We start from the raw sequence: 20,763 nt of genomic DNA, 5'->3' as shown, positions 1-20,763 counted from the left end.
GTCTCTACCACTCCTGCAAGATTCTCTGTCACCCGAGAAAGCTGTTACCAGCCAGGAGGATGGTCCCATTTTTGGAGTTGAATGGTTCCTCGTAAGAGTTTTACTTTTATCCTGAAAAATTCAATGGATGTAACCAAATTGAGGAAAACATTAGACCAGCCTCTTACCTAACCACTCAGTCCTGAACCCAGTGTTTTCAACTTGGACCCACTCAGGACGTCTCCACTGGGTGAGTATTTTCCTAATAGGTTTCCACCAGCCCACTTCTGATGTCTCTTCAATGTGGGTATTTCCCGTTACCTTTCAACGAGGTCCCACCCAGTATGTCTCCACTGGGTGGGTAATTCCCCCCAGTCTCCTTCAACTGGAGGGCCAGGTACCTGGAAACACCGCCAAATAAAACTCAGGATTATCAACCAATATATGAGATCCGAGAAACAGGAGAGACTCACCCAAATTCATCTGGACTCCCCGAGGAGGCGGATGGTCACAAAGGGCCACTGCTGGTACAAAGGCCCCAGTTACTCGGAGAGTTCAGGTGGAGAAAGTCTGCTCTGGGTCCCTTCATGGTGTCCAAAACAGTTGACTGAAATACATGTGCCACCTAAAATTTAAGAGTTATGTTTTATTTGCGGGAGGACTCGAGCCGGGATGACAGCCTCTCAGATCTCTCTGAGGGACTGCTCCCAAGAGGTTTGGGATGAGCTAGGATATATAGGAGCTTTACAACAAAGACAAGGTTGTTGGAACAATAAAAGATTGCTTGTTATCTAAAGAAAGCCAGGTATCTCAAGTTCAATAATTTAGTGCTTTTCTATATATGGGAGGAAGAAAATATTTTGGACTCACTGAATTCATTCTTTAGACAAGCACCTAGCTATCTAGGGCCAGTATCCTGTCCTTTCTTATTCTGAGTCTGCTCAGAGGGCACCATTGTGAGTTGCTGCAGCGGCTGGGCTGCAGGCCTTTCCTCGCTGGGGGGTGGCAGCAGCCGCTAATGACTTGGTTTCAGCATTCTTTGCTTACTGACATGGTTGCAGTATTTTCATTCACATTGTAGTATTTTCATTCACGGAATGATTATGGATAATCTGCAACCTTGGAAAGCAGCCGAGATGGAATTACTGCAGGTACCTTCTACTTTAATAAGCCGTGTGCAAACATAAACATGGAGGAAGCATACGTTTGGATTTGGTGGTGTAGGGAAGGGTTTCTGCACATTACAGGAGAACGCAATGCAGAATTCCTTAAGTCCACCTTTCTTTTCTGTAGTGGTTTCTGAGAACAGTTTATGGTAATTAACCAACATTGACAAACGGTGGCACACATTGCATTTAAGAGCTGGCCGACTGCACACTTAGGTATTGGACAGGTGGAATTCATAGGCAAGTGATCAGGTGGCTGGGAGAGAGTTGGAGACAAGGCCTGGGCCCAGAATCCGGTTTAAATCGCCATTTCCTCACCATAGGGCCTTGGACTAGAATGTAACCTCTCTTAACCTGTTGGTGAATCTGTGAAATGGGCATGATATTATTCGTTTCTTCCTGGGATTGTTGTAAGTTCTGAAGAGTATTGTAGCACACATGAAGCACTTAACACACTGGCATTTATCAGTGTTCACTGTGTGCGGCCGCCCCACTTCGCGTGTGTCAGAGCCGTAAAGGCAGCATTTGTCTGTTGAGGACGCACTGGTAGCCCCTTGGCTAGGTTATGAATTTGGTGATTTCCTTTAATCCTTGTAACTCTGTGTGCCATGGGCATTTATTTTCATGGACAGATGAGGAATCTCAGGGTAAAGAAGACTGTAATTTGCCCAAAGTCAGATCATAATTTTGGGTGCAGTGGCCTCGGTTCAGCATGTGCCCCAGGGCCTTCTGCCCTCTCCGTTCAGCAATAGAGCCAGATGTGGGGTCAGCTGTTTCCCAGCCCAGAATATCTGGCAGGCCGCAAGACACACTGGCCCTGCGCTGCTTGAGCAAAAACTCCGGGGGGAGGCAGTTATAAAAGGGATAAACATAAAAACAGATGACAGCAAACTGTGATCAGCACTGAGAAGGAAAGGAACACACCTCGCAGTGCAGAGCTGCGAGCTTTCCCATCAGTGCTGCTCTGGGGGCGTTCATATCGGCTAAACAAACTCTGCTGCTGCACCAAGGCAGGAAGGCAGGGAGCGTGTGGCCAGGTAGACAGGGCCTTGTTATCATACTCATTACCCATTAAGCTGCAGCTGTCACGGGCAATTACCTAGTAAACAGTTGTCGGCAATAATCATCACGCACTTTTCTTGGTAGTTTTATTGGCCCCACCTTTGAGATGAGGTCATTGAAGCTGGGGAGTTTGCTGCATGCCCGTGATCACCTTGGAAATACCCCCACTGGTCTATCAACCTAGACTGGTGTGGCTGTCATGTCCCAGCCCTGTGAATGGCATCGTGTTGCTTCTCCCAAGTGGCCCAAATGACTGACATTGATATTCTTAATTCGTAGGAAATGGTATGTGACAATAGGTGAAAAAGGTAGTAAGAAATTGTTTGGAAAACTAGAACAAAATCCAATTCTTCCCCAGCTGGGGAAGCGCACCCAGTGTCACCCACCCTACTCACTGCCTGGCACCTCCTCCTTGCTGACTCCACGTTCAGAAGCCACTCTGAGACTTTGAAGAACATTTTGCCTCATGACACTGTTGAATAGGACCTGCGAACCCTCTGTCCCTGTTTAACCCTCTCTTCAAAGCCATTTAAATTTTTTGCAGGCTCCTCAGCTCAGATGTAAGAAAAGACTCTTTAAACTTCTTGATGCAGCTCCTTAATGAAGATCTTGTGAAGGAAACCTACTCAAAACCTGGGAGGTATGCACACAGTGACTGCAAACTCAGCACTTTGTGATGTTCAGTATCAGATTCGTGGGTGACTCAGGAAAGGCTTTTATAAGGTAACAAGGGGAAAGTGAATGGACGCAGGATGTGTGAGACTGAAACATCTCGGTCCCAGCCAGCAAGGCACCTGCGTTCAGGATGGTGGGTGGGGAGTGCAGAGTTGTCACAAAGAAAGAAGTGGTGGGATGGGAGGGAGGACAGTTAGGTACTTTACTGGGGAGGGAAACAGTGGGTTGAACATTTCCTGGTTGAACAAGAGGACTGTGACATGATTTGCTTGTATTTTGGAGAGAAGGGTTTTGTGGGGACAGGCCTAGGGAGAACGCTGTCAGGCTGGGGAGTCAGCACAACAGGGAAACACACAGAACTGGGCAGACCCCAGGGCCCCTGCTGGGGAAGAGGCTGCCCGCCAATTCGAGCCCTGGGGGCTGCTTCTGTCCCTTAGCTGGGGCCTCAGAGCTCCCTTCACAACCCAGTCCTGTTGATACAAGAAAAAAAAAACGTGACGCATGAGAAGGGCTGTGTCTCAGGCTTTGGATGAGCCCCTGGGATGTGCCCCACCAGATTTTGTTCCTTGGCTTCATGCAGTAAAGAATTCAAGAGCAAGCCAGTGTTGAGTAAAGGTATATTTATTCAGAGAGATACATTGAAAGGCAAGAGAAACTTCACGAGTTGTGGGGGTTTGATGCTCAGATTAAAAGTAGGTACACACTCCACATAGTGTGGGCCTTCTCTGAAGAGGGAGAGAGAGTGGTGACCCCGAGGTGGTGTTTTGTTGCTCTTTTTTCTTGGGCTTGGTGGTTTCATATGCTAATAAGTAGAAGGATCAGCCTTAGGGCAAGGGGCTTGTATTCCCAGAGAGTTGACCATTTCCCACCCTTTGACCTTTTGTGGCTAGCCTTGGGACTGCCATGGTGCCTGGGGCATGTTATTCACCATGTTACTATTACAGTGGGTGCATAATGAAGCTCAAGATCTGCTAGAAGTTAAATCTCTTCATCCTGTGCCTCAAGGCCTATTGGGGGTTGAATCCTTCACCATTATGATGTTAATTGTTGTGGCCTTCCTTGAATGGATGTGCTCTGCCCCCTTCCATCCTATCTCACTGTGATGACACAGAGAGAACAAAGGCCGGGCCCTGCCTGTGCTCCTGCATTTAACAGCGGGAGATGAGGTGTGGGCTTATGATGACTCTGAGTGGTGAGAAGGATGTTTCAGATTTTCCCACGTGAGACATGGGGACCTGCCAGCACCCACTGCAGAACTATCTCACGGGCATCGTCGCTTGTGTTGTTTTGGAAACAACAGGCCAGCCAAGAAAAAAGCACCACACAGAGGGTTGGAGTACTGAGATTTATTACCCCGGCGGGCTCAGAGGGGCTTCTGTTCCGAAGCTCTGAGCACCTCCAAGACCTGCACGTGAGGTTTTATAGGTTTAATTACAAGTATGGGGCTATTAGCCAATAAGGCTCCAACAACAAAAAGCAAGGAATCAGTACACTGAAGCTTATCAATTTGGAACAGATCACATTACTGACAATTGTTGACATCGGATTTACGAGTTAGCCCAGCAAAACTTACATCAGTAAACGGACACTTATCACACTTAGATTTGTGACTTAGCTTGTTAGCCCAGCTGGGCTTTTCCTTCACAGTGTCACTCATCTTTTCTGTTTTTTTTTTTTTTTTAAGTATTTAATCCAAATTTAATATCAGGATTATTTGGGAAAGAAATTTGTCTTTTTCTTTTCTTTGGGGCTCTTTGGGGGGGTAGGTAATTAGGTGTATTTATCTGTTAGTGGAGGCCCTGGTGTTCGAACCCAGGACCCTGTGCACGCTAAGCACACGCTGTACCGCCCTCCCCATCATCTTTTTCTTTTTGCTTTATCTGTCAAGAATCTTACACCTGAATTTCTAGTCGGCCTTTAACACTTGCCCTGACTTCATGGAATCCATTTTTATGACTTTACCTCCCCCTGGTTTCATTTAAGTATTGAATCTCCATTTTCTCTTCACTCTCAGTTTTGCCTTTTTGTTGTTATGGTTGTTAAGCTGTGTTTGAAAAAATTGTTTAATTTCTCTTTTAGCAGGAGGCTAAAAGTAAATAAATATGTAAACAAACAGCACACTTAAATGCTTTTATACATTCTAAGCTGTTTAGTAGTTACTTAAAAACTGAATTGAATATTAAAGTGATAACATTTTTAAATTATTTTTTAATTTTTTACAAAGATATAGCTGATTTAAAATATGATATATTTCAGGTGTACAATAGATGCTCCATTTATAGTTACTGTAAAACATTGGCTGTATTCCCTGCGTTGTAAGATACATCCCTGTAGCGTGTTTACATTATATGTTGCAGTTTGTATAAGAAAGTTGGGTAACGCAGAGTCTGGGATGTGGCTGTGTCTGACCCAGGTTCACGCTCACACTGCCTGTTAGAGCTCAGGCCCTCACTCCTGTATGCAGGAGAGCGAGTGGAGGTAGCTCTCATCAGCGCTGGTACCAACCTCTGAGTGGCAGTGAAAGCAGTGACTGTGTGTGGACGTGCAGTGTTGTTTCAAGAGCTTTACATGCATTTTTGCGTTTAATAATTAAAGCCCTCCTGTGAGGAAGCGTTTTATGATTTTAATGAATAAAACTTTTCTTTGATATTGATAGACTTCAAACCTCCGGAAAATTTACAGGAATAGTACAATAAACACTCAGATACAGTTCACCTTAAAGGGCACTATTTGGCCTTTTGTGTCTGGCTTATTTTAGCATAAAGTTTGAAGGTTCATCCATGTTGTAGCCTGAATCAGTACTTTATTCTTTTAGTTTGATAATATTCTTTTTCTTTTTTTTCGTTTTTGGTCTATTTAAAAACATTTTCATTGAAGTCTAGTCAGTTTATAATGTGTCAGTTTCTTTTGTACAGCACAACACTTCAGTTAAAGAAGAACATACCTGTATTCAATTTCATATTCTTTTTAAACATAAGTTACTATAAGATAATAAATATATTCTCCTGTGCTATACAGTATAAACTTGCTGTTTATTCTATACATACTCTGTATCTGCAAATCTTGAACTCCCAATATATTCCTTCCCACACCCTCTCCTCTCTGGTAACCATAGTTTGGTTTCTATGTCTCTGTGTCTGTTTCTGTTCTGTAGATAAGTTTATCTTTTTGTTTCTTTGCTTTATTTTTTGTTTTTTGTTTTTTGTTTGTTTGTTTGTTTTAGATTCCACATGTGAGCGATCTCATATGGTATTTTTCTTTCTCTTTCGGGCTTACTTCACTTAGAATGACATTCTCCAGGTCCATTCATGTTGCTGCAAATGGCATTATTTTATTATTTTTTTATGGGTGAATAGTAATCTATTGTACAAATACACTACAAACTCTTTATCCAGTCATCTGTCAGTGGACATTTAGGTTGTTTCCATGTCTTGCTATTGTAAATAGTGCTGCTCTGAAAGTTGGGGTGTAGGTGTCTTTTTGAATTACGGATCCTTCTGGATATACGCCCAGGAGTGAGATTGCTGGGTCATATGAGAGGTCAATTTTTAGTCTTTTGAGGAACCTCTATACTGTTTTCCACAATGGCTCCACCAAACTTCATTCCCACCACAGTGTAGGAGGGTTCCCAATTCCCCGCAGCCTCTCCAGCATTTACTGTCTGTGAACTTCTGAATGATGGCTATTCTGACTAGTGAGAGTTGATACTTGATTGCAGTTTTGATTTGCATTTCTCTGATAATGATATTGAGCATTTTTTCATGTGCCTCTTGGTCAATTGTATGTCTTCATTGAAGAAATGTTTCTTTAGGACTTCTGACCATTTTTGAATTGAATTGTTTGTTTTTCTTTCTTATGAAGTGTAAAAGCTGTTTACATATTCTGGGAATTAAGCCCTTGTCAGTCTCATTTATTGCAACTATTTTCTCCCATTCCATAGATTGTCTTTTTGTTTTGCTTATTGTTTCCTTTACTGTGCTAAAGCTTGCAAGTTTAATTAAATCCCACTTGTATATTTTTGCTTGTATTTCTATTGCTTAAGTAGACTGCTCTAGGAAAACATTGTTGAGATGTATGTCAGATGTTTTGCCTATGTTTTCTTCTAAGAGGTTCATAGTGTCTTGACTACATGTTTAAGTCTTTAAGCCATTTTGAATTCATTTTTGTGTATGCTGTGAGGGAGTAGTCTAACTTCATTCATTTACATGCAGCTGTCCAGTTTTCCCTACATCATTTGCTGAAGAGGCTGTCTTTACTCCATTGTATGTTCTCACCTCCTTTGTCAAAGATTCAATGACCAAAAATTTGTGGGCCTATTCTTGGTAATTTTGTTTACCCATTCATTGATGGATGGATATTGTTTGTAACCTTTGGCTACTCTGAATGATACTGCCATGAATATTGATGTGTAAGTTTTTGTGAGAATATATTTTCATTCTGTTGGCTGTACAGTTGGCCCGCCATATCTGTAGTTTCCACTTCATGGATCCAGATGGCTGGTTGTAAAGGGACTCGAACATCCTTGGATTATGGTATCCAGGGTGGGGGGTTCCTGAAACGAACCCCCCGAGGATACTGAGGGATGACTCTATATGTAGGAGTGGAATTGCTGAGCCATATATTTCTAACCTTTTGAGGAAACACCAGGCTTTTCCAAAGAAGCTGCACCATTGCTCCTTTCCAACGGCTGCATATTGAGGGTTCCCATTTCTCTGCCTCCTGACCGACACTTGTTATTGTCCATGTTTTGATTATAACCATCCTAGTGAGTGTAAAATCAGATATCATTTTGATTTTGATTTCGCAAGTGATGCTGAGCATCTTTTCATATGCTTATTGGCCAATTGTGTATCTATTTAAATACTTGGCATATTTAAAAATTGGGTCGATTTTTTTTGTATTGGTCAGTTGTAAGCATTTGTTTTATATCCTGGATACTAGTCTCTTATTAGATATATGCTCTGCAAAATTTTTCTCCTATTCAGCAGATTGTCGTTTCACTTTACTTTTTTTAAACATTAAAACAATTTCTTTCTAGGGGAGGTAATTAGATTTATTCATTTTATTTTTCTTGCTAAGCACGCACTCTATCACTTGAGCTACCCCCTTCCCCTTTCATTTCACTTTCTTGATGATGTCCTTTGTAACAAATGGTTTTAATTTTGATGAAGTCCATCTTATCTTTCTTGTTTTTCACTTGTGCTCTTGGTATTGTATCTAGGGAGCCATAGCCTATCCTAGGACCACAAAGATTTAAACTATGTCTTCTTTTAGAAAATTTATACATTTAGTTTTTACGTTTCTGTCTGTGATCCATTTTGAATTAATATTTTATTTGTTATATAAAATACGGGGGTCCAGATTCCAGAATCATTCTTTTGCCTTCAGATACCCAGGTGTCTCTGCACCATTTGTTGAATAGACTATTCTTTCAATGGAGTGTTGTTGGCACATTTCTGGAAAAACGACTGTAAATGTAAGTTTCCCCCCTGGATTTTTTATTGTGTCTCATAGATTTTTGCATTCAAACTTATGCCAGTACCATAATGACTTTAGTACTATAGATTTGTAGTAACCTTTGAGTGAGTCCTCCAAATTTGCTCTTCTTTTTCAAGATTGTTTTGGCTGACCTGGGCCCCTTGCACTTCCATATGAATTTTGGCATCAGTTTTTCAATTTTTGCAAAGAAGTCAGCTGGAATTTTGATAGGGACTCCATTTAATTTGTAGATCACTTTCGGGAGTCTTAACATTTTTAACAATATTGTCTACCATTCCATGAACATGGGATGCCTTCCATATATGTAGATCTTTTAATTATTTTTTTGGTGATACTTCAAAATTTTCAATGTGAAAATCTTGTAAAATTTTCTTAAATGTATCTCTCATTTCATTTTTTATGCTGTTGTAATTTGAAAGGCTGAGCTTCCTAAGGGTGGGACTATATATCAATTTATTTATTTCTAGGATTCCTACACAGCAAATACCCTAGATTTATATTTGCTACATAAATCTATCCACAATTCTTCCCACCCCCGTGTCATAAGAAACCAAGACCCAGGTTAAGCTACCTGAACTCCTATGTGGAAGTGAGAAGTGAGACCCTTGGGTGGGGCTTTGTGCAGATTATAATGAAAGCTTATTCACTATGGCTTCATCTTAATTTCTTTTAAACAATCCTCTCAGTGTATATAGTCAGATACATTAAGAACATGACCTTTTGATGTGCAGAGGAGCTAAGACAATAATTTTCAAATAATTTCTAGTGAGAGTGTTGTACTTGAAACCTAATTTGAATCAATCTTTGAAGATTTATGTTTCAGGAGCTTTGACTATATAATACCTGTCTTTATTCAATAACTACAACTAAATGCTCAAACAACATGTAAGAGTTTGAGCAAACTGCCCCTGCCCCGTAGTGCTGGTTGGCTGCAGCTGTAACTGGAGTCAAGGCTTACCTATCCCAGTACGCTTGGGCGGATCTGCTCAAAGGGGTTCGTCCAATAGTTTGTCAGTAGTCTTTTGGACAAAGCCATAAAACATTGATTTAAGGTTGCTGGAATGGAATATATTTTATTAATATTAAGTAAGCACATATTGAGTGCTTACTGTATGTTGGGAATTGTCCCTCAGCTTCATATCAATATTATTTCGCTTAAAACCTCTCATATTTCCTTGTTATTCATACATTGCAGATAAGGAGACTGAGGATTAGGTCTTCTCTCTTTTGGGGGGAGCTCATTATCAATGATGGGAAGTTGTAAGGAAAAAGATATTGATTCACACTGAGAAAATATTTTTCTGAGAGTCAGCAATGAATAGGGTGACCACTGAAGAGGGTGATCATTGTTCGATTGAGACGATCCCCGGGTTGTAGGGAGTCAGCATCCCTGTCCTGGACACGGCACGTGTAGCACTGCGTGGTGGGTGAGGCGGCGCGGCCGCGCAGGGAACGCGGATGCCGGGCTGTTGGGCTTTGCTCAGGCCCGGTGGGGCTTTCTCCTAAGGGAAGTGGAACGTCATTGTCAGATTTTAAGTAGGGGAGAAGGGTGCTCTCGTAAATCACTTTTGTCTTGTAGAATGCTTAGAAACAATTAGAAGGCTCGGCAGGAGGTGATGTGATAAGTCAGAGTAGGGTGTTTTTGAGGTGTAGCAGTGTTCAATTTTCAAGTGATTTTCAGTACCATGTTTGTGTCTCAGTAGCCGTGTCACTTTGGATGACACACTCAAGGAAGTGAAACAGTTTATCTTATTAATTGAAACAGTGATATACCGACTTCCCAGGACTGCTGTGGAGATCCAGTGAGATAACGTGTTCATAGTGTGCAGTGTGGTCCCCAGCACAGAGTCAGTGCTGAGGGAGTGCCAGTGAGAACCTGGTAGGTGAGGTGTGGGTGGTGGGACTCGTTGACTGAGGAAATTGGGCCCTGAAGGAGGGGTCCAGTCACATCTGTGAGTGATGGGACTGAGCTGGGAGAGGCAGACAGACCTTGACCCCGACAAGGGGCCCTGGGCAGGACGGCCATGGGAGGAGCACCATGAAGTCAGCTCTTTGCAGGTGGAGTTGGAGGTGCCCTTGAAACATCTAAGTGCAGTGCCACAATCACAGAGGAGGTCTAGGCCCGGGCTGTGCATTTTCCTATAATCTCAATCCCTGAGGACACCGAGGTATTGATCATTGAATGTGAAGACATACTTAAAGGACAAGTGAATAGTAGTATCATCTCTGTCATCAAAGCTCACGTCTCTTTATTCATCACTCACTTTGCTAATTGGGTACTTACAGAGCTCACTTCACCATCCTCACCTGGGCTCAGGCTCCACAGAAAAGATCTTATGAGTCTCCCTCTCTTCCAGAAGAAAACACATTTAGCTGGTAGACTTCTCTACTTCGCCAGACTTAGAATTTTAGTTTGTTGATTTAATTCTGCTTTCTGTTGGCCGTCTCCTGACAGGAGAGACATTTTACCTCATAGTCAGTTTTCAATTAGTTGTTACTGAGAATTGCTGATCTGATCCATAGTGTATGTTTTCTATTAACTTTGTAGAGTACTTATCATTTTTCTGTCTTTGCCCTTTAATTTTGTTTCCTCTTCAATGTTCTATCCTATTTGGGGCCTTATTTTATTTTTTAATTAAAAAATGTCTGTTAGCAGTTAAGAAAACAAAAGCAAAGAAAAAATGCACATGATAGCTAAATTTAGAAAATATCTATTGTGTTTTCTGCCTTGGCAATGGAGGGTTCTAGAAAGTCTTGAAAACCTTCATTACATAAGTTCCTTAAAATGCTGATTAAGAAATAAGACCTTCCTTCCTCATCTTTCAAGCTGCACAGCTAATTGTGAAGTAAGTGAGGGGAAATCCTCAGAAGACATGTCAAACCAGAAAGCAGGGATTCTGGGAGATACGCGAGCCTTAGAAGCCCTGGGGGGCCAGTTGGCTCCTGAACTGAGTTTCAGTTGCCTTGACAGGAGGTCAGGAGATGAGCCCAAGGCCTCTCACACTGGGAGTTGGATGGCTGTTCTTATGTAAGGCCAAGCACATCCTGAGAATCCTGCTTTATAAAAGGGTGAATTAGAATGAAAAGTAAAAAAGCATTCCTCAAGGCAAGGAAGTAAGGAAAGTTAAATTTTTTGGAAGCGGGGAAAAATAACATATCCAATGTATGTATTTAGTTTAAATCTGTTCTGGCATGAGAGTGACAACAAGCTCCTGGCAGAAAATCACAGCTCCTCCCGGAAAGAGAAGTTGTGTTTTGAATGAATCAGTGGACAGCCATTCCGAAAAATGTCTCCAGAGTCTACTGGATCAAGATACTGAACCCAAACTCCTCCCTTCCATGGTCTCATTTAAATAACCAGAAAGGTTTTAAAGGAAAGAAGCCATAATCATAGTTCTACTTATTGACATTAACATATGCTAGGAATTCAGAGGTGACTATGGAGTTGTCACCTCTTTTATGGACCTTACTTTCTATTTGACATAGTTAGGGAACTTGGTGGAGGGTGGTTTTAGTCTGTTGCAATTAGCCAGGAGAGGAGATTAAGAAAGCAGTGAAGGGCGGGTGACATTTTTAGCTGAGGACAGTCCTGTTCAGTTGGTTTGTAATTGCAGGCTCGTTGAGTTGTCACTGGAGGGAATTGATCTTATGGAGTTTGGACTTAACTCAGGCCTCTTCAGAATGGACAAGTGAACCTGGAGAAAGACAGTCAAATCTGTGCAGACATTAAAGTCCACGTGAACGTGCTGTATCCCTGAGCCAAAGATAGGACAAGTAGGCAGCACTTCTTGAGGACAGAGGAGTGGTTTTTAAGGTTCTCCAAGAATGAAGCCCAGGGAACCGGGATGGCCAGTTGTCAAACTGTGACGTTGCTCTTTGGACGGTGTACCCACCGAGGTTATTGGCCGTTTATAGGTTTCCATTTCTCTTTAATGCATGACAGGTGATGAGGACGTGGGCATACACTTTTGACATCTTGTCAAAGTGACTGGGTACCTGCCTAGAAGGGCGGGCACAGCTACGGCTGCGCCATACATCTTGCCGCCCATCCCGTTCCCTGGCTCCGTGATCACGGCAGAGTGGTTCCTTGATGACCTGTCCGTCTCCTCTGTGACATAGTAACCCAACAAAATACCGGAGCGTATTAGCTTGGCTTTGTTCTTTTCCATCCTTCCCTTCAAATGATGATGACTGATAATGGACCCAGTTACGTTTGCATATGATTTACACGTAGTGCTGTCAGTACAAACCTTGTAATCCCCACTGTGTGATCTAGAGAAGAAAGTTACATTCTTTCCAAATTGTATTGATGCACTTATGTGGGAAAATGATGTACGTTTGAATATGTATTTCCTCTCTGAATCATCATGGCTACAGATGAATATTTGTAGACATGGAATGAGTTTACTGTATTTGAACTGTATGGTCCCCTAAATTCTCCCCAGCTTTTTAAAGTCATCACTGGAGTGCTACCTCCGCAGTGTCCCAAAGCATCCACCACTGCCTGTTCTTCGGACACTGTGAGTTTCCAAGTTGTAGAAGGCTGCTGGCTGTTGAGGCATTCTCTGGCACATCTCTGGCTGGCTGATGTGAGCTTAGCACACAAGACTTGGCAGACAGTATCTAACCATGGTCACGTCCATTTCTGGAACACTCATGGAGGATTTTACACCTATGCTAGTGGCATACGTTATTTCTTTTAGTTTTCAAAACAATCATAATTAGATTTTATCACCTGTATTAATAAGGAAACTGTCAAAGCGAGTGATGTGCAGACTTTGGACTGGAACACGGGTCTTTCTGATCCCTATCTCTGTTCCCTCCCCAGCCTATCCTTCCAAATGTCCAGGAGACTCTTCCTCAGTCTTGAGTTTCCCGCTGATGTTACCACTGTCTTTGTTTCTGGAGAGGAAAACAAGTCTAAACTTACTTTCCAGTTGGAAATGGAATGGAGAGTTAACGTTGGAAGCCGGGAGAGTCTGTCCTGTGATGAAGCGGTCTCTGAGCCACTTCCATGGGGACGTCACGTCACTGTCTGGGCCCCTTGCACAGCCTGTGCACAGGTGATAAGCCAGATGTGCCGAGCAGTCCTACCGGACAGGGAAGTGCGTTGGAAATGAGTTTGGGTATTTGGTTTCATTACATATGTTCCTGAGGGCCTTGGCCTGGCACTTCAAATGGGACCACTCCCTGTCCCACAGACTCATGCTCTGGGCCCGTGCAGACCTAACGTGGCCTCAGCCTGGGCTCAGGGCCCGTGGTGATGAGGAGCATTTTAGTCCAGGGTCTGCCGGAGGCTCTGACACTTCTGGGCCATGGGAATTTGTCCAGGATGATAATAAATCCTCCCCGAGATTCAGATTTCCTTGCCTGTGAGCCGGGGTAGTAATAGTTTCTGAAATGATTGTAATGATTCAGTAACGGGCACAGCGTGTGCTGGCAGGTAGCTGGTGTTTAAGGAGCAGAAGTCGCAGTCACTCTGTCAGCCTCTCACTGTGTGCTCTGTGCTTTGAGAGGTTGTGTGTTTGGTGAAAGTCCCGCCCAAACCCTAGGGTCTAGATGAATTGTTGTTCCTTTACTTTCCCGTCCTTTTCCTATTTCCCTTCTCTGTGTCCCATGTTTAGGTAGCAGATTCCTCTGTTTCAGGGAATACGGACCTTTCTAGTAAAAGGAGAGGCGGAACGCGGAAAGGTGGGGCCCAGAGTGGGTTTGGAGCATCTGCACAGCGCTGCTTCCCTGCATTTCTGCATCCGGTCCCATCAGTGCATGAAGTCAGCCTTCCTCTTCCTTCCTGTATCGTTGGGTCTCTGTTTTAAGGGAAAATTTTTTACGTGTCTTTTTTCCATTACATGTTTCGTTCAGATGCTTGTTGCTTTTTTCCCTGTGCTTCAGCATTCCTAGGAGAGAATTCAGCAGTGCAGCATCCTCTCCGAGCTCTATGAGTTGATCGGCTTCCACCGCAAGTCCGCCTTCTTCAAGAGGGTGGCCCCCTTGCAGCGCGTGGCCCCCGGCATTACGGAGCCTGGCGCGAAGGCCTGCTACCGACTCCTTCTGCGGACGCTTCCTGGCTACAGTCTGTCGCTGGATCTGCAGGACTTCAGCAAAGGTGTTGGAACTAAAACATTGCTTCAGTCCCATTAACCATGCCTGGTTTGGGCCCTGCTGTCCTGTCTCATCAGGGTGAATTCTGATTCGTTTAGAATAGGGCTCAGCAGACTTTTTCTGTCAAGGGCTTGGGAGTAAGTATTTCAGGGTCTGCAAACCTCCTGATCTCTGGTGCAGCTGCTCAGCTCTGCTGTTCAGACGCCAGAGCATCCGGACATTCCACACACCCACAGAGCTTTATTAACAGCGGTGTCTGGGGCTGGATTCAGTGTATGAACTGCAGTTTGTCCCCACAGCCTCCTCATTATTGACGCCTTCAACAGAGCATGCATTTGCGACACTGGGTGAACCTGCACTGACACGTCATCATCACCCAGAGCCCAGACTTGACACTAGGATTTACACTTGGTGGTGTGCACTCTGTGGGTTTGGACAGATGTGCAATGACATGTATCCACCGTCACAGCATCATACAGAGTAGTCTGTCTTAGTGACCTTAAAATGCTCCGTGCTGCACCTCATTCATTGCTCCTTCCCCTCTAGCCTCTGACAGCCACTGATCTTTTAGTCTCTGTGGTTTTCCCTTTCCCAGAACACCATACAGTTGGAATCAGACAGTTGCGGAACCTTCCCAGATTGGCTTCTTTCACTTAGTAATATGCATTTAAGGTTCCTCCATGTCTTTCCAAGCCTTGATAACTCATTTCATTTTAGCACCAAATAATAGTCCATTTTCTGGCTGGACCACAGTTAATCCATTCACCTACTGAAGAACAGCTTAGTTGCTTCTGAGTTCTGGTGATTATGAATAAAGCTGCTATTAACATCTGTATGCAGTTTTGTGTGTGGACATAAGTTTCCATTTCGTCGAGTAAACACCAAGGAGCACAGTTGCCGGATCATGTGTTAGGAGTACGTTTAGTTTTGTAAAAAATTGCCAGACCGTCTTCCAAAGTATCTGGGCCATTTTACATTCCCACCAGCAATGCATGAGAATTCCTTATGCTCCACATCCTCACCAGCATTCGGTGCTGTCAGCGTTCTGCGTTTTGGCAGTTCTGACAGGTGTGCAGTGGTACCTCGTTGTTTCAGTCTGCATCCCCTTGATGACAGATGCTGTGGAGCACCTTTCCATAGATTTCTTTGGCATCTAGATTTTTTCTTTGATGAGGTCTGTGTCAGGAATTTTGCTCATTTTTTAATCAGGTTGTTCATCCTTCTTGTTGAGTTTAAAGAGATTTTGGTATATTCTGGATATCAGCCCCTTATCAATGTGTCCCTGCCCTTCACCTGCAGCACCGGAGTTGTCCTTTGGGTCTCAGTGGAGTGTCAGCTCTTCAAAGAGGTTCCCTGTCTTCCCTCAGCCTAAATACTGTCCTTGTATTTTTCACTTTCATTGACTCATTTTGTTCTTTTTAAATAGCATTTCCCATAATTTGTAAGTATATTAAAAAAAAAGGGCAATGATTGAACACCACCTCCCCCACCAGGCTGTGTGCCCTGTGAGAGCAGAGGCCCTGTCCCCACTCACCATTTCCCATGACAGCACATGTCACATGTCCATGTAAATGTGTGTAACGTGGGGCCAAACCTTATGAGCAGCTATGATGACATGTGTTGGCTACCATTTATTGAGTAGACTTTGTTTCTGATGTAAATTATTAAATCACATGAATGAAACTTGTTTGTTTTGAAAAATAAAACAACAAAGCACACCTCCATTTGATTGGTACTTTCTACTTAGCCTTCTGACACAGGAGGGGATGTTCACAATCATTTTCTGGAGGAGGTTGGGGAGGTAAAGTAAGAGAGTGAGATCAAATAAAGTAAAAATGATAACTATCAGTTGGCTTTATTTTCACTAAGACATAAAAGTTACTTTAAACCCTATCTCAGGTGTTGTTCTGTTGTTTTAAACATTTCTCATAGAATTAAATGGAAGCCCACTAAACCCTGAAAGGGAAATTGTGTGCTCAGGTCCTGAAAATTGTTTATGTCTATTTCTTGAAATGCACATTTTCCCTGCTGGTTACAGAAATTCGAGGCGGGAACACAGACGTGCGCTGCGTGTCTGCCGGCTTCACGGGCTGCTCACTGTCATTTTCATTTTCTTGTGTTGCAGTTTATGAAGGTTTTCCCATGAGATATATTGCTCAGCCTTTTCCTGAATGAAGGATTGAATTTTCCACAGGAAATCTTATGAAAGAGAGTGACAAGGCACATGGGTTTCCCATAAAGGAATACTTGATGTAATAAACTCTCACTATGGTGAACCTTTTTTAATACAAGCCAGTTGAAAATTTTATCACTTGGTCATAGGCCACAAATCTGTCTTAAGAATAAAAAGATTCAAATTTTATAGAAGAAGCAGTTTGAATCAAGTAGAAATTATGATTTGTACACTAGTTGGTGTTAGAAATTATACTCAGTCTTATCATAATTGCCTGTGGTAGGAACTGGATTATTATTTATTTATTAAAAAAAAATCCACTAGGTGCTATTTGCCCCATTCTTGATGCAGCAGTGCTGAGGTTAGTTAATTTGGGCCATTTAGGATTGTTAGCTAGGTTTTCCGGACATTGATTTCAGCCTCTTTATATGTTTTACAATCTCTTCTTTTGTATCGGCCTTTGGTCTTTTGACAACGTGGAAATACTGCACGGATCTGCCTTTCCCTTTTTTCCTGTCTTTGTGGGAAAAGATTTCTGAAAGACAAACTACTAGGATATTAAGGATTTTGTGTGGGGTAAGTTTGTTCAGTTCTAAGGATTTAAATTAATACGTATTAATACTTGCTATTCAGCTAATGACAGTAAAATTATAAACTAACTTAAGTATACATGAGTAAGTATAGTACAATAAGCCAATCACCCAGATTAAGGAATTCACAAACTTTTCCATATTTCCTTTATTCAGACCTTTGTTCTTTTATTTGTCCTTTGTTGAAGTATTTGACAGCAAATCCAAGAAGACATGTCATTTTACCCTATGTGCTCAAGTAGGCATGTCTGAAAAATGAGGGCCTTTTTTTGATCAGGTTTTTCCATTTGACCCATGTGCTCATTAAGTACCAGCTTTATCATGCATCTCACTAGGCATTAGGGATCCTTGGGGCAATGAGACAGTCCTGGCTCCCAAGGAAGTAAGGGCTGATGGAAGAAACCAACACAGGAGCTTGGGTGCCTCACTTAAGGTCCCTACTGGATGACACCAATTGGACAAAATTTGTGCACAATACAGTAGGATTCACAGAAGGGACTGGTCAGACTTGTAGGGCAGGCCGTGAGAGAGGCGGTCAGCAGGGCTACAAGAGGAGGACTCATTTGATCAGAATCTGAAATCCTTTCTGCCAACCTTTCTACCAAGCCCCCAAGGCCATCACAAACAACCCTGTGCTGTAACTGTTTTTGATTCCAGTTACCACATCTCCTTCAGGAAGGATTTTAAGGTGGAAAATATTTAAAATCCGTAATTGTTGCCAGAAGGGACATAGAACAAGGAACATGTAAACAACACAAATGTCCATCAGCACATGACTGGATAAAGACGAGGTGATACATATATACAATGGAATACTACTCAGCCATAAAAGATGCCATTTGCAGCAATATGGATGGACCTGAAGACTGTCATTCTAAGTGAAGTGGGGTGGAAAGAGAAAGAAAAATGCCATATGACTTCATTTATGGGGAATCTAAAATTAATAGCAATAATAATAAGACCACAAATGAACTAAATATTGTTTTGATTTCTTGAATATATGCAAGCACATCTGACTGTCCTTTGTGATTGGATTACCATATTCTGTTTATTCTTTTGTAGATGTCCTTATTCCTCTGGTAACTAATTTTAAAAATCTAAAGCTCTAATCTGTTCTTATGAAAAAATAATTAGTACATATATGTAAACTAAAAACTGCAGTATGCTCTATACATCTATTTACATGCAATATGTGTATGTGAAGTTGAACTGTAAAAATTCTACCTGATAAAACTGAAAAAGGAAAAAAATAAAAATTTATTTTAAAAAAACACCCCTCTTTAGATATTAAAACGTTCATTTCTGAGATTCTGTGAAAGACAGCATGGAAGTAGGTTTTTAAGATTTTCTCCTTGTTCCTCGGTGAGCAGCCTGGGCTGCACAGCTTGGCCGCCACAGGCACCCAGGACTTGCCGGCTTGCTCCTCAATTGTTGGGAGGAAGATTAGCTGCTTCAGGAATATTTATGCTCTTAGAAGTTGCTGTAAACCCCACAGAGCTTCTGTTTACATGGAGTGTATCTGTCAATATACCCCATTATAGAAATTAGAACAGAAAATTTAAACCCAAGAACTGACAAGCACACGCTGCCCCAGCACGTGTTCAAAGTAGTGCTGCCACGGTGGCGTGTGTTGGTTCTAGAAAAAATGCACCATACAGTCAAGAATGAGGGTGAACCCACAGATCTCATCTCAGCAATGCTATGAAGAGGTGGGACCCAAAGTCCCTAAAACAGTGCTGAAGTCCCCAGAAGTCCCAGAACACACAGAGCCATGGGACCAAGAATCCAGTGTCTCATGGATCATCAGCTGTGGAGACCGCGTCCTGGGTCAGGAGGAGCAGAATTAGGGATAGAAGGCACACAGTCCTATTGACAGCAAAGCTTTAAAGATTTTGAATTGACTGAAAGTTTGGCAAAGATTTGCATTTAGACTACTACATTTCCTCTCCTGGAGACGTTAGAAGGAAAACACTGATTAATAGATGATGATTGTAATGGATTAATTATGATACTGATGACATGGACTGCGAACACTAACCCTGCACTCAGTGTAGACTAAGCCTTTTATGTACACAATTCATTAGGTCTCCACACCCCTGCAAAGTGGCATTAAGCACTCATACAACCATGAAACCAGTGACTATAAAACAGTCACAAGCCTTCCTCTCCAGCATGAGGTAGCAAAACCAGTAAGGGTTTTCAATGACAAAAGCCAAAATCATATATTTTTGGGAAAGAAAGCAAATGAAACACTGAAGAACAATAAACCAAAAGAGCAGATAGAATGGAAAATTTTATTGAAGAAAGCAATGATTGATTCTATTAAAACAGCTAATGTCCCTGGTATAATTGAACCATCAATCCAAATTTTTGGAAAAGTGGGTTGTGAAATTACTGTTTCATTTAACATTGGAATTCCTATTTGGACCAATTTGATATGCACCAATGGTGTGAGGTTAGATATTTAGGTAAATAACAATATTCCTATTTTTTAAGTTAACAGGAAACATAACACAGGACTCCAGATTTAGGGAGAGAATGCAAAAAACTACTATCATACTCCATCCAGTAAGGACAAGTGTCCCTGCGTCACCAAAGCAATGAGAATTTGCACAAAGAAAACACAGTTCTCCAATTGTGACAAATACGAGACCGTGAGCCATGAGTTATGAGAACAAGCAACTGTTTAAATGCCATGGGCAAATTTTTTTTATCATCTTGAAAACATCACTGATGTTCTAGGTAAGAAAATTATTGTTTTACTAGCAAATCCAACTGTCACAGGGGTTTTTCCAAGTGAGAAGGTGATTCCAAAAAGTGCAGTAAAATGAGTAAAGATGATCTGCGCAGTGACAGAGATGGTCTTAGACTAACCAGCACCACGATTCCCGGTTTTACACTTGCTCTCTGCTCGTCACCTCTGACACAAGAACTCATCAAATGATTGTTTTTTCTTTAGGGAAAAAAAGATAAATAAAATCTAACTACAAGATGTGGTGTGTAAAGCGGTAATGAAGTTTTCTAACCTTATAATGCAGCCAGTGTAATGTAGCACTTATTCGGGCACTAGAATTTTTTAATTTATTTCTTTTATACCCTATTTCTGTCCTAAAGGAGACACTTAAAGTTTTCTACTTTATTCAACGTATCTTGTGAGGGTTGTGATATACACTGGTATGGCAGTTTTAAGAGATTCAAAATCGCCTCTGTGGTTGTGGTCAGGAAAGACAAGGCTCCCTCACAGCTGCGACGGAGAAGGAATCCCCGGAGTCAGCCCCTGGGCAGCTTCCGAACCACATTTGCTTGCACTTAGCACAGGACACCATCAGCAAGTGTAACTCTGACAAGGAGATATCCCCGGGGACATGGGAGGTGCTCTAACATTCTGAAGCCACTTGTTTCCCAGTTAGGTAAGGCTTGGAAAAATAGTTTATTAGAAGTGACTCCCTTTGTTTGTGCCTTTTGTCCTGAGAGGTCACTAATTAGCATAGAATATAAAATACCCCATAATATAAGA

The 20,763-nt window shown here is 42.2% G+C and overlaps 1 long non-coding RNA gene across 2 annotated transcripts in view; it reads left to right on the top strand.

The window, feature by feature from the left end:
- LOC135320841 (uncharacterized) overlaps positions 1-15,318 on the top strand; it is a 57,236-nt gene extending 41,918 nt beyond the window's left edge. Inside the window, exons 7-9 of one of the 2 annotated variants that reach the window (XR_010380186.1) lie at positions 2,752-2,847; positions 13,210-13,444; positions 14,274-15,318. This is a non-coding gene — a long non-coding RNA (uncharacterized LOC135320841). The remainder of the gene's footprint in view (positions 1-2,751; positions 2,848-13,209; positions 13,445-14,273) is intronic. The other variant, XR_010380188.1, reaches the window with a different exon arrangement.
- Positions 15,319-20,763: the final 5,445 nt, after the last annotated feature.

The sequence above is a fragment of the Camelus dromedarius genome, unplaced genomic scaffold (assembly GCF_036321535.1).
Source record: "Camelus dromedarius isolate mCamDro1 unplaced genomic scaffold, mCamDro1.pat HAP1_SCAFFOLD_185, whole genome shotgun sequence".
In the NCBI taxonomy this organism is placed as follows: domain Eukaryota; kingdom Metazoa; phylum Chordata; class Mammalia; order Artiodactyla; family Camelidae; genus Camelus; species Camelus dromedarius.
This window is presented reverse-complemented; position numbering and strand designations above follow the sequence as displayed.